General features: G+C 39.2%; 1 protein-coding gene across 1 annotated transcript in view; it reads right to left on the reverse strand.

Moving 5' to 3' along the window:
* The window catches only part of LOC140494699 (potassium/sodium hyperpolarization-activated cyclic nucleotide-gated channel 2-like), a 126,223-nt gene that overhangs the window by 33,821 nt on the left and 76,832 nt on the right, over window positions 1-15,570 (reverse strand). The window lies entirely within an intron of this gene.

Below are 15,570 nucleotides of genomic sequence, written 5' to 3' on the forward strand. Positions count from 1 at the left end.
CAGTAAGGGTTCCAACTGGAAAAGGCAGCCCTCACCCATATTCAGGTCAGAATATTGGCACTAGTTGCATTCATAATTTAGGCCCCCTCATAAATAGAGGAGAATAAGGACATGATCACCTTATTGGGATTGTATTGTAGACCCCCCGAATAGTCAGAAGGAAATTGAGAAACAAACTTGTAAGGAGATCTCTGCTATCTGTAAGAATAATAGCGTAGTTATGGTAGGGGATTTTAACTTTCCAAACATAGACTGGGACTGCCATAGTGTTAAAGGTTTAGATGGAGAGGAATTTCTTAAGTGCGTACAAGACAATTTTCTGATTCAGTATGTGGCTGTATCTACTAGAGAAGGTGTAAAACTTGACCTACTCTTGGGAAATAAGGCAGGGCAAGTGACTGAGGTGTCAGTGAGGGAGCACTTTGGGGCCAGCGACCATAATTCAATTCGTTTTAAAATCGTGATGGAAAAGGATAGACCAGATCTAAAAGTTAAAGTTCTAAATTGGAGAAAGGCCAATTTTGATGGTATTAGGCAAGAACTTTCAAAAGTTGATTGGAGGCAGATGTTGAGGCAGATGTTTACAGGTAAAGGGACGGCTGGAAAATGGGAAGCCTTCAGAAATGAGATAACGAGAATCCAGAGAAAGTATATTCCTGTCAGGGTGAAAGGATGGGCTGGTAGGTATAGGGAATGCTGGATGACTAAAGAAATTGAGGGTTTGGTTAAGAAAAAGAAGGAAGCATATGTCAGGTATAGACAGGATAGATCGAGTGAATCCTTAGAAGAGTATAAAGGAAGTAGGAGTATACTTAAGAGGGAAATCAGGAGGGCTAAAAGGGGACATGAGATGGCGTTGGCAAATAGAATTAAGGAGAATCCAAAGGGTTTTTACAAATATATTAAGGACAAAAGGGTAACTAGGGAGAGAATAGAGCCCCTCAAAGATCAGCAAGGCGGCCTTTGTGTGGGGCCACAAAAAAAATGGGGGAGATACTAAATGAATACTTTGCATCAGCATTGACTGTGGAAAAGGATATGGAAGATACAGACTGTAGGGAAATAGATGGTGACATCTTGCAAAATGTCCAGATTATAGAGGAGGAAGTTTTGGATGTCTTGAAATGGTTAAAGGTGGATAAATCCCCAGGACCTGATCAGGTGTACCCGAGAACTCTGCGGGAAGTTAGAGAAGTGATTGCTGGGCCTCTTGCTGAGATATTTGTATCATCGATAGTCACAGGTGAGGTGCCGGAAGACTGGAGGTTGGCAAACGTGGTGCCACTGTTTAAGAAGGGCAGTAAAGACAAGCCAGGGAACTATAGAACGGTGAGCCTGACCTCAGTGGTGGGCAAGGTGTTGGAGGGAATCCTGAGGGACAGGATGTACATGTATTCGGAAAGGCAAGGACCGATTCGGGATAGTCACTATGGCTTTGTGTGTGGGAAATCATGTCTCAAGGACTTGATTGAGTTTTTTGAAGAAGTAACAAAGAAAATTGATGAGGACAGATTAGTAGATGTGATCTATATGGATTCCCAAGGTTCCCCATGGGAGACTGATTAGCAAGGTTAGATCTCATGGAATAAAGGGAGAACTACCCATTTGGATACAGAACTGGCTCAAAGGTAGAAGACAGAGGGTGGTGGTGGAGGGTTGTTTTTCAGACTGGAGGCCTGTGACCAGTGGAGTGCCACAAGGATCGGTGCTGGGCCCTCTACTTTTTGTCATTTACATAAATGATTTGGATGCGAACATAAGAGGTACAGTTAGTAAGTTTGCAGATGACACCAAAATTGAAGGTGTAGTGGACAGCGAAGATGGTTACCTCAGATTACAACAGGATCTGGACCAGATGGGCCAATGGGCTAAGAAGTGGCAGATGGAGTTTAATTCAGATAAATGTGAGGTGCTGCATTTTGGGAAAGCAAATCTTAGCAGGACTTATACACTTAATATGAATAGGAAAGGTTTAGAGGGACTATACAGGGAGTGTTGCTGAACAAAGAGACCTGGAGTGCAGGTTCATAGCTCCTTGAAAGTGGAGTCGAAGGTAGATAGGATAGTGAAGAAGGCGTTTGGTAAGCTTTCTTTTATTGGTCAGAGTATTACAGGAGTTGGGAGGTCATGTTGCGGCTGTACAGGACATTGGTTAGGCCACTGTTGGAATATTGCGTGCAATTCTGGTCTCCTTCCTATCTGAAAGGCATTGTGAAACTTGAAAGGGTTCAGAAAAGATTTACAAGGATGTTGCCAGGGTTGGAGGATTTGAGCTATAGGGAGAGGCTGAACAGCCTGGGGCTGTTTTCCCTGGAGCGTCAGAGGCTGAGGGGTTACCTTATAGAGATTAACAAAATTATGAGGGGCATGGATAGGATAAATAGACAAAGTCTTTTCCCTGGGATCGGGGAGTCCAGAACTAAAGGGCATAGGTTTAGGGTGAGAGGAGAAAGATATAAAAGAGACCTAAGGGGCAACCTTTTCACTCAGAGGGTGGTACGTGTATGGAATGAGCTGCCAGAGGATGTGGTGGAGGCTGGTACAATTACAACATTTAAGAGGCATTTGGATGGGTATATGAATAGGAAAGGTTTAGAGGGATTTGGGCCAGGTGCTGGAAGGTGGAACTAGATTGGGTTGGGATATCTGGTCGGTTTGGACAGGTTGGACCGAAGGATTTGTTTCTGTGCTGTACATCTCTATGATTCTATGTGCATGCACTCTGAAAATAGACTGAAATTCAGAATAATCATGAAGTAAATTCTTGTAAAATTAAGAAAGTGTTGAATCATGCACCATGAATTCAAGGTAGAGGTAAAATTGCCATTGTCCAACTCTTCCATGAGAAGGAGATGACTGCTGGTGATTAAACTAAGGGTTACCATGCTTCAGACCAGGGGAGAGGTTGAGAAGAGTCCATGTGGTAATCTCAGGGAGTGTGGGAATTGAACATTTGTTGTTGACATCATTCTGCATTGCAGACCAGTTGTCCAGGCAACTGAGCTAACCAACCCCAATCATAAGTTCATTATTTGCAAGAGTTCCCTGTTGTGCATCTTTTCTCTGACAAAATGTGCAACATAAAATTTGAATCTAAGAAACAGCAACATTATGTGTTGGAAATGTCCCATTATCTAGAATTTATAGTTAAATTGTTTAGATAATTGAAATTTACTTTTAAAATTATTTGATGAGATGTGGCATTGCTAACAAGGCAATGTTTGTTGTCCATCCTTTATTGCCCTTGAACTGATTAGTTTGTTAGACCATTTCAAGGGTTTAAGAGACAACTAAATTGATTCTGGAGTCACAGGTAGGCCAGACGTATAAGGATGTCAGTTTTCAATCTCTAAAAGGGTAACAGTGATCTAGGAGGGATTTCACAATAGCTGAGAATAGTTTCATCACTGTCAATACCATTCATCTTCAGCCAGAAGTGTGGCAAGTAAATAATCCATCTTGACCAATCTTCAGGCAATTTGATTCACTCCACGTGACATCAAGCAAGGCACTGGATACTGTAAAGGCTGTGGCCTCTGTCACTATTCCCAGTATTAGTACTGAAGACATGCTCCAGAACTAACCACGCCAAGGCAAACCAGTACATCCACAACATTGACATCTTCCCTGCATGCGAATTGCTGAAACAAAAGCAGAAATAGCTGGAAAACCTCAGCAGGTCTGGCAGCATCTATGGAGTAAAATCAGAATTAACATTTTGGATCCAGTGACCCTTTCTCAGAAATGAGAAATATTGCCCTGATATGTCCTCTGTATGAAAAGGACATATCCAAATTGTCCAGTTATCACCAAATCAGTCTCCTCTCAATCAACAGCAAAGTGTTGGAAAGGGTCAACAACAATGCTATCAAGCAGCACTAGCAAAGGAATCAAACTAATGTTCAGTTTGGGTTCAGCCAGGGCAATTTGTCTCCTGGTCTTACTACAGTTTCAGTCCAAATGTTATCTAAAGAACTGAACTCCAGAGGTGAGGTGAGAGTAACATCAAGACAACATTTGACCACGTATGGCATTGAGGAACCTGAGCAAAACTGGAGTCAATATGACTCAAGGAGAAAACCCTCTCCTGGTTGGAGTCATACCTAGCACAAAGGAACACCAAAAACACACTAAATACCAATATTAGACCAAACAGTCTTCTTCTATGTTGTAATTACTGTGCAATTCTATTGATGGTGTCCCTTCTGTTGTAATTATGATTAGCCAACTGATGTTGACATTATCCCACCAGTGAACTGAACATCAAGCCAGTAAATTAGATGTTATTGCTATTCTTCTATAGCTATTCAATACAGCACAGTAATAAAGTTGACATTCCAATTCTAACAAAAATGAGGATTTTTTTCCCTCAATAATTAATGACTGCATAATTAATCATGGGAACATTCAGTTTTCAAACCTGTCAATTTTTTGGTCAATTGTTAATTATGAAGGAATGGGTATGTTCAGATATTTTCCATTCAATCAGTTTGGAGATATTAAATACATCTCTGGAGCAAATGGGACTTGAACCCAGGTATCTTAGCTCAAAGATAGCAACATTACCACTGCATCCCAGATTCTCAATGGGGCTGTTCAATCTTTCTTGATAGATGGATTTCACCTGCACAATGGAGGGCAACCTCTCAGACTTAGTTTGGTAAACACTTATTTCAGATGGTGTCACTCATGACTTAGAGTAAGACTTTGCTCCTACATTTGCTGGGTTTGGGTTCAAGCCCTCTTGAGAACATGAGCACAGAACCTAGGTTGGAATTACAATGCAGTATTGAGAGAAAGCTGGATTGTCAGAGAGTTGCTAACTTGCCCATCAAACATTAAATTCTCAGTAAATGAGGATGAGAGCAGATCTCATCTGCTCTCATTTTGGATAACAAAGATCTTATTAAACTGTTCAAAGTAGAGCAGGGGAATTTGCCAGATAGCCAAAAGCTCAACACAATTTGGTTATGACTTTCATTGCTGCTTGTGGGGCCATATTGTATACCAACTGACTGCCTTGAGTTTCATATTACAGAGCAACTATACTTCAAGCAGAGTTAACATTGGCTGTAAAGTTCTTTAGGATATCCTAAGTTCATGAAAGGCATTATAACATTGCAGACTTTTCTTTCCTCATTGTAATCACGTACATGACTTTTCTCTGTTACCTGCTGTCTGCCACTGCCCATTTGAAACTCGGGTTTGAAAGGTAACTGTATCAGAATTACTGGGACCTGAACTGAAGATAACAATAATGAAAGCTTGCAGCTGAATGCAATTTTCACGAGAATAGCAAACAGGGTGAGACAAGCAGCAGAAGCAGTCAGGAGAAAGAGGCAATTTCAACGAGACCAGAAAATAATTTTCGACCACAGTGTTAAGGGAGGTCACAGAAACAGTGGTTGCTCACTCATGGTCCTGTCTGTGCTTCAAAGGTAACTGCAGCAGGCAAAACTTTCACAAATTACTTTTTTTTCAGTACAAAGCATTGCTGACTATAGTTTTACAACTATTTGTGTATTTATCAATAATCCTATGTGTATTAAAATAGGAAGGAATGTTTTTCCACTGATATACCAGAAGAGAAAAGATTACAAATCAGCAGGTATGGTAACTGACTTTTGTTTAATTTTGAGGAGCAGCAAGATATCTAACTGGATCCATAGAGTGCAACCACAATGGGAGGTGGAGGAAAAATAAACATCAATGGTCATGCATTGTTAGCTCACCTCAGGTTGTGGCTGAAGAACATAGTTAGGGGAGATTAAATAGGCCTTTATATCTACTTGTTTATATCTGACATGAGGGAATGTTTAATGCTGACACTGGCAGCTTAAAATGGAAAATGGTCCATTCCCAACACTAAAATCCTTCACCATGATGAGAGCTATAACAGTGCAGATCACAGTATAGATATTACATGGGACATCCATTGCAAAACTGCTGTTGTAGATTGGTTACTTGTAATAGAAACAGTTTAATTATCAATTCCAGTGCCATATGTACTGCTTAGGGTTTAAAAATATCATATTATGAGCATCGTACATTTATGCTTGACTCCCTGCCTTGAATCTATTTTTACAAGCGTGTAAACAATTGGTGTACCAATATCATCACCTTGTGATCTGACCTGAGTAATCGTGACTGCCAGCTAAATGTGTTTTCAACATCTCTGAAGATGAATCAAGGAAGCACCTGATGAGAGATGGTTTGATATGAATATATAACTTTTTTTACTTTCACAGTAATATGCAGAACAGCTACTATAATCAGACTCACTTAATTCAAACATTAAAGCTCAACTTACTTTCAAAATGATAGAAAATAGACAATTTTCCAGACTTCCTAACATTGTTAAATAAGCTTATTTGCCAAACATTATGTCCACTAGCTAGTCCCCAGTAATATCTGACTTCTTCATCTTGGCAAAGGTCTTTGGAGCTTTCTCTTTAAGATACCAAGAGTCATATCAGTGTCCTTTATTGAAAAGCATCAGTCCCTGCTTGTGCATATCTCTGTTTTGTATCACTCACTGTCCTTAGCCACAATTAGAGATCAAAGCCTTTTTAATTCGGTGGGTGCAAAGTGTTTATCAATAAATGAGCTAACATTAATCAAGCTAACAAATTGCTTATTACTGTCGGAGGAAACAACATCAAAGAAATATCATTAACCTTTAAACTATCATCTGCACCAGAATACTTTTTTAAAAGCTGGTCTGAATTCAAGATGCTTTGCTCCATGGGAATAAAACAAAAAAAATGTGGAAAAAGTCAACAAGGCCAGGCAGCATCTGCACAGAAAGAGATTGAATAGACTGAATTTTTCTAGCCCCAAGTCAGCAGATTTGGAGTTGCAGTGAGAATCCACTTCTGAACAGCATGCCAATGCATTCCCCCAATCGGGGAACTTTCCCAGGAGTGGTCACGGAACTGGATTTACCACCCAGTGCACAGAAATGGGTTGCTAAATAACCTGGTCAACATCCCAACTTAGTGCACTCACCAGCATTTTGTCAACGATGGAACAGCTTCTACCACTCAAATGATGCAGGTGCTATGGAAGGTGGGGGAGGGGCAGGGTTCATTGGAGTTGGACACTCCATGTTCTAATGATGGAGCAATGGTCAGGAAAGATTGTACCACCAGCTCATACTGTCTTGCTGGATTTATTCCCCTTCATTCTGATGGACCTAGGGATTTTGCCCCTTTTAATTACTCATGCACTTCTACGTCACTATATTGGGGTGCTGTTATGATCCATGTCCCCCTCAGCTGCATCACCTTCCCTAGTCCCTATCCTGCCCCCTTCCCCCATCATTTATGTTTGGATGGGGTGCTTGGAGGGAGTCAACTGGGGGGGGGTGGGGGGCAGCCCCTGACAAATTGGTGATTTAAATCTTGCTGCTGACAAGGTTGGACTCAGGACTGATTAACACTGAAGTCTCAAAGCCTGAGGCAAAACCCAGCTCATTGTCTTAGATTCATGAGCTTTTGAAAAGAAACTGCAGATGGAAGTTAAAAATCACACAACACCAGGTTACAGTCCAAAAGTTTTATTTGGAAGCATTAGCTTTTGGACTTCACACCTACTGTTAGAAAAGCTGAGCTATCTTGAGAATATAATTTAAAAGAATTTCTAGTTTTTACATATCAAAGACAGAAACAGCATATCCCATTCTAAAGGATGAAAGATTTAATCTAAAAATTGCTTAATGTATGACATCTCCATGACACTAGACTCCTTTGGCTATAAGTTCTGTGATCATGATTGTATTCTCCACAACCATCTGATGAAAGAGCAGCACTCTGAAAGCCAGTGCTTCCAAATAAAGTTGTTGGACTATAACCTGGTGTTGTGTGATTTTTAACTTTGTCCACCCCTGTCCAACACCAGCACCTCCAAGTCATGCAGATGAAAGGTCATTGTTGTGAAACATTCACTTAGACCTACTGCATACCTCCAACATCCTCTACCTTTATTTCACACTTCTATCAGTAACAGTATTTTGGTCTTGAAATAGCTTCTAAGAAACTAGTTCAGAAACTTTGAAATGTGGCATGTTTGCTGAAAAAAACTTCTGTGATGATTCTAATTCTGAAATGGCAATGATGGCATACTGGACTTGAAATATTGTCTTTTCTCACTTGACAGAAACTGCTAAACCTGCTTTTCCATTATTATTTGTGAGAGCACTCAATCACCCGTTCATTCTGCCTGTGGAGTCATCATAATATTAAGCCAATTGGCCTGGACGTAGAGCATTGTTATCAGTTTCATGGAGTAGCAAGAGCAACAGAATGACTCAGGGTTCATACTGCGTGTTGCATTGATCTAACTCCTGCAGATTGCTGCACATGAATACATTCAATGTGTGTAGATTGGTTACTTTGCATTCTCACATTAGAAATGTGTTCATTGTGAAATGCTGGAAGCACAATGAATACAAATACAGTCCCAATATCTCTGCTCAGTACCTGCCTGGGGGAGATGGCACACTGCTGTGTACAACCAGAACAAACAGGCTGACATTAATAAAGGTGGCACTATTTACTTTTTGGTCAGGTGTGCCAGGCTAATATAACAATAACATTGCGAACATAAGAAACAGGAGTAGGGCAACTTGACCAATCTGGTTGATATTTCTGACTTAATTCCACTCTCCCAAATATTCCCCACATCCCTTGAGAGATTAAATAGTTGTTGATCTTACCCTTTAATATCCTCAACAACAGAGCTTCCACAATCCTCTGCGATACAGTATTCCAGAAATTTACAACCCTCCAAGTGAAGAAAATTCTCCTAAATAATTATCCTAAACCAGTCCTAAACGACTGGTCCCTTATCCTGAATCAGTGCTTGTGTTCTAGATTTTGCATCCAGATGTTTACCTTCGGTATTGCTATGCTATCTTCTCCCATTCAGGATCTCATATGTTTCAATGGAATCATCTCCCATTCTTCCAAACTCCAGAGAATTCACTTTTTCATTAGATATGGGCGTCAATGGCATTTGTTGTCCATCCCTAATTGCCCTTGATCTGAGTAGCTTGCTAGGCGATTTCAGAAGCAAAATTAAGAGTCAATCACATTGCTGCGGGTCTGGATTTATATTGAGGCCAGACCAGGTAAGGACAGCAGAAATTCTTTCTTAAGGAAAGGCATCAGTGGACCAGATGAGATTTTATGACAATTGGCAATAATTACATGGTCACCATTAGATTAGCTTTTAATTGTAGATTTTATTGAAGTAACATTTCACCATCTACATCACAGGATTTAAATCCATGTCTCCAGATTATTAGTCTGGGCCTGCAGATTACTTGTATACAATGCCATTACCTTATCCTGGCCAAATGCACTTGCCCTTTATCACAGAACCCAGGCTAGTGAAATAAAAAGCAGCAATAATAAAACAACAGTATTTATCAAACAATCTGTGAAACCACTTGATCCTTGTAAGAGATCATGTCTGACTGGGACTGTCAATATTGAGCCACTTGGCATATCATATCTTGTTAAATAGATTTAATAAATCCACATTCTTGGCACAGTGCTGCATGCATCAAAACATGCAAGTGGAATACTGAGTGTGCTGAGGTGAGCAGGCTATGTAGAAATTTTCTACGCACTATTATAAACAGTGAATTATTGTGAAGAATACAATGACCATAAATGTGCTCTCAGCAAATTAATTTCCATTTCCGTGGTCCTGAGTACAGCAAATCTATCTGTGTTCCAGACAGGAAAAGTAAATGTTCTGATGATTTACTAGATATTATGTTAAAACAATATTGGTCATTTAAAGCTCCCTTTCCATCCACCTACCTCCAAAAAAACACCAAAACCAAAAATATGACAACCAAAATTATGTGCACAATTCCAACGTATTTTAGAGATACGAAAATGTAACAAATAATTGGAAAAAAATACTTGCTTGAGTATTGTTGAAATAAAGTGTTTCATCTTGCACTCATCAAGACAGAATTGCAAATCTCAAACAACAATTAATATTGTATAAGGAGAGGGTGTGATTGGTTGAGCAGTGAACACTGATTGTCACTAACATTGCAATGATGAATAAACCAGGATACAAAGGATTCTGCACATGTAAATAAAGGGTAACTTGGTGATGGGATACCAGCCTCTGGGGAGTGGGAAAAAAACAGGACACAATTAACTGTGGAGCTTTTTAAATTTTATTTTTAAAGTTAACCCTTGAATGTTTTCTGCCAAATAGACATTGATGGGCATAAGTAATCACGTTGAACGTGCTAAAACATGTCCCCATTAAGACATCAAATAAATGATTTTATAGCATTGACTATTTCTAAATACGCTAAAAAATAATGATAATTAATCAAAAAATTAATTCCTTCAGGAACCATCTTCAAACCCATTACTCAGTCCCTTGTACTATAACCCTGTCTCCGTAATCATCACAAGCTGTGGAGTTCAATCAATAATTGTTTTTCCTTACTGAAGAGGTTTTCCACTTTTAGGAGAGCTTGAAAAACAATTATTTATTCTTCTATGTATTGAATATAACACAGGGGACTTCAGCTGAGTTATGCTGAATGAATATAGTCATTGCATCAAAACCTGCATGCTGTCCTTTTTTGATCACAGTCATTTTTCCTATATAACATCTTTTACAAGCTTTATAGATTGCCCGATTACTTCATGTGAATAATTATTTTTTAGCATTCATTATTTTGTTGATAAGTCTATGAGAAATTACTTTGAACTGACATTACAGTTCATTTGGCAAAAGTATCTACGATGTCTCAGTTGGCACTCCTGCTTCTGGCTAAGAAGTCTGGGATTCATTCCAAGAATGTGAGCAAAAGAATCTAGGCTGACACCATACTGTCATACTGAGAAAATGGTGCACTGAGGAAGGTGCTGTCTGTTGGATAGTATTTAGATGAGGCCCTGTCTGCTTTTTCAGGTGGATATAAAAGATCCTATGACGCTACTTTGAAATGCAAGGAAATTATCCTAGCACTCTGCACAATGTTAATTAAGGGACAAACATCACACTACTGTGCGCAGTTTGGTCTCGTTCTCTGAGGAAGTATGTTCTTGTTATAGAGGGAATACAGCAGAGGTTTACAAGACTGATTCCTGGGATGGCAGGAATGGCAGATGAGGAGAGGTCTAATTGATTAGGTACATGTATGCTGGACTTCAGAAAAACGAGTGCAGGGGCAGGAGGAATCTCAAAGAAACATAAAATGCAAACAGGACAAGACATGGTAGATGCAGGAAGGATGTTCCTGATGACAGGGAAGACAAGAACCAGGAGTCACAGTATAAAGTTACAGGGTAAACCATTTAGGACTGTGATGAGGAGAAATTTCTCCACCCAGAGAGTGGCAAGCCTGTGGAATTCACTAACATAGAAAGTAGTTGCATCCAAAACATTCTATGATTCCAAGAAGGACTTATATATAGTATTTGGACTAAAAGGATCAAAGGATACAGGGGATAAGTAGAAACAGATAATTGAATTGAATGATCAGCCCCATGATCTTATGAATGGTGGGCCAGGCTTGAAGGGCTGAATGACCTTCAATTTTCTATATTGTCTTTTTCTCTATCTGGACATTATCACATTGTTGCTCTTGGGAGTTTGCTGTGTCCAAACTGGCTGCCATGCTTTCACATTACAACAGCGACTATACTTCAAAAGGTGTGTCATTAGTTGTGAAGAGCTTTAAGGAATCCTGTGTTTGCGAAAGGCTCCATGAACATGTTTATCTCTCTTTATTGCAATTCCCTTTAATTAGTGACAAGTGAAGTACTCAATTCCTTGATATTTTCTGGGCGTAATGATTTCAGTCATGTTTTGAAGCCTCATTTCTGGCACATCACGTGTCTGGCCCCATTTTTCTGCTTCCCTGTAATAATAACCACCCTAGATTTGAATAAATGTGATAACATTAACTTACAGGATGCGATTCTCACAAAATACATGTTATTTGAACTATTTATTCCTCTGAAAAAAAATTAACACAGGCCTTTTTGCTGACATGATCAGAGGAGAAACAAAGAATGTTGGTGGAAGTTCCATAAATACATTGAATTAATCAAATCAATATTTTCACAGTTTCCCTAATAGTATTTGGCTAATTTGCTGTATGTAATAAAGCAGCCACATCCAGCCCCAAGTGATCAGGTATTCCAAATTATCATCTGTAAATATTGTTGTGTCATCCACTTCTGAAACTGACAATGTACAAGATTGGGATCTTGAGTCTTGGTTGTTTCAAGTAGTGAATTTTAAAAAATTAAAAATTTTAAAAGTGTCACTTAGATGGTGTTGAATCACATGGTGCGTTCAGGAATTGTCTGAACTTGGTATCATTACTAAGCATCCTGTCCAGTCTAGAGGAAAGGAAATATCGTCTACTCAATTACAGTTCAAAGCAAAGGAACTTTTTACAGTGCCCTCATTAAAAGAGATTATCTGTTCATTATTGTGTTGTTGCTGTAGGAACTTGCTATGCACAAATTGGTAGCTATTTTCCTGACAATGCTGCAGTCATAACGCTTCAAAAATTATTTCAAATACCAGAAGTGCCAGGCTAATAGGCACAGAAACTCATACCCCAGCCTTACATCTAAATAAAGAGTAAAATATCCATTATTTTATGGACTGTTAGTACTGTTTATTGGAATCTGTGGCGCCTGTCTTAGAATCCAGCCCAGATTGACTAAATAATGAAGCGGCATCGCTAATCTCTTGAACATAAATAATCACTAACATGGAGTGTTGCAGGACAAGAACCCAATGGCCAATTAGGGTCATATCTCCTCTTTCCCAGAGTAATCTAGAGTTAATCCATTTCCTTCTATTGTTCCCAGAGTCCTGTAAACTCCTCTGTTTCAAACAAATATTAAAATAAGCTCCAATTGTCAGATTTAAACCATTGGATGGAATGGTAAATCAGACAAAATAAATATCTTTGCTTTCCTGGATAACAACTATTCCTCAAACAACAACTGAAGAATACGTGTGGACACTACCTTGGATTATTGTTAGCACTGCTGCCTCACATGACCAAGCACTCAGGTTTGATATCAGCCTTGTGTGACTGTCTGTGTGGAATTTGCATATTCTCCCTGTGACTGTGTGGGTTTCCACCAGGTGGTTTGACTTCCTCTCACAATCCAAAGACGTGCATGTTAGGTGGATTGGCCATGGTAAATTGCCCTGTATTTTCCAGGGACGTGCAGGCTAGGTGGATCAGCCATGGAAATGCAAGGTTACAGGGATAGGGTGAGATGCTCTTCAGAGAGTCGGTGCAGACTGGATGGGCAGAATGGCCTCTTTGTGCACAGTAGGGATTCTATGAATTGGTGATTATCACCAACTGATTAGCACTAATCTAATAATCCAGAAACCCAGGGTCAAATCCCACTATGGTAGAGGTTGGAATTTGAATCCAATAGAAGTCTGGAGTGAAGTGTCTTGAAACTGTTGTTGATTGTCAGGAAAATCCCATCTGGTTCAATAACATTCTTTTGGGAACAGAAACCTTGACCTGATTGGGCCTGCATGTGACTCCAGAGCCACAGCAATGTGGTTCACTTTTTACAGCCTGCTAGGCAATTACGGATGGGTGATTAATGCTGGCCTAGCCAGTGGCATCTACATCCTACAGACAATTTTAAAAATGGTCTTGTCAGGCAGAGAGGGGAAAGCAGAGTTAACGTTTCGAGATCAGTGATTCTTCATCATCCATTCTATTTTGACCCCACAGATTTTGCCAGACCTGCTGAGTTTCTCTAGCAGTTTCTGGTTTTGTGTCAAATTGCCAGCATCCACAGTTCTTTTCTTTGTATTATCACGGTCATTTATTTTGCTGCTGTTAATACAATCTCACCTTGCACAAATTAGTTGCTGCATTTACTGACAAAATAATAGTTAATTGGATGAGATGCATGCTGGAGGATCCTGAGGTCATAAAATGAACTACATAAATATAAATTAGTTTTTTGATAGAACTTGCCCAGTAGCACTGAAGTCGATACTTAAAATACAAATATAAATTTCAAAGAATTAAATCAATACCAATGTCTTGTTCCTTTGTTATATTGTTACATTATTTTAATGCACATAGATCCATTCTTAATCTTCAAATGCACGCTGTGACTAGTAATAAATAATAAAAAGTAGAGGTAGGAACAAAGAATATTATGAAATAAGATTTCTCACAGTTTACAAGTTATACTTTGAAAACATCAATGTCTGTTCTTTAATAATTTCAATTTAGTTGACTAAATCCAAGTAATATCTAGACATACATACAGATGGCTGGAGTGACTCATGTATTTTTTGGAGTTTCCCAGCGCTATGACAAAGTTAGAAGATCCAAAACTCTTGTCAATCAGGTTATTTAATTCTTCAAACCACTCTGATTTAATGGTTATATTCAGAGTATTTTCTTCACTTTGTCTATTTACAAAGGGACAAGAGTTTGCTCAAGTGGGAGATTTCATGATACTGTTAGTTGAACTTCTAATTATAAATATTTTGCACTTTTACTTGCTGGAAATGTGACCAACTAACAGCATAGTGAGGGTAATGGCATATTTCAGAGACTAGTAAATGGGGGCACCAATAATATATCTCCTTAGAGCCACAGAATCCCAACTGTGTGGAAGCAGGCTATTTGGCTCAACTGACCCTCCAAAGAACATTCCACCCAGACTCACCCCACTACTCTATCCCTGTAACCCTACATTTCTCCATGGCTTATCCACCTAGCGTGCACATCATTGGACACTACAGACAATTTAGCATAACTAATCTACCTAACTTGCACATCTTTGGACCGTGGGAGGAAACTAGAGTACCTGGAGGAAACCAATGCAAACCCAAGCAGAATATGCAAACCCACACAGACAGTCCCCTGAGGCTGGAATCAAACTTGGGTCCTTGGTGTTGTGAGGCAGCAGTACTAAACACTGAGACACTGTGCTGCCCTAAATTGACATGATTTTATGAATTAAAAAAACAGGATGGACAAAGAAGGCTGTTGAAATAGAATCAATTCATATACCAAAAGAGAAGGAAAGAGAGGATGAAATATTTGGATTAAGAGAGGAGAAGGACAAAAAGTGGTAAATAGTTTTTAAATCCAAGTTATTAAAATTCTAATATTAACTTACTACACACAGCAATACAACTCCACCAGTTTAATATTTTACAATCATTTTTCTCTGAAATGTTATTACAAACCAGGTGCAAGTGAGACTTAAACCCAGGTCTCCTGGCCTAGAAGTAGGGGCATCATTGTATCACAAGGGTCCTTGATACTATGGATTGAGTTGTTTCCTTTCCTTTCAAGAGATTGATTGGCATTGTATTAATAATTACCATACTGTTAAAAGAGTACCTTGTGCCATTAATTATGAGACCTAACTCTCTGCAATGAATTTACTGTACATTTAATGAGCAAATACAGCAAGCACTTACGACTAATGAGAAAGCAAAGGAGGAGATGCCCTTTATACAAAGCAACAGGCAAGCACATAAACTAACCAAGAAATGCTGGAG

This window comes from Chiloscyllium punctatum, chromosome 24, assembly GCF_047496795.1.
Source record: "Chiloscyllium punctatum isolate Juve2018m chromosome 24, sChiPun1.3, whole genome shotgun sequence".
In the NCBI taxonomy this organism is placed as follows: domain Eukaryota; kingdom Metazoa; phylum Chordata; class Chondrichthyes; order Orectolobiformes; family Hemiscylliidae; genus Chiloscyllium; species Chiloscyllium punctatum.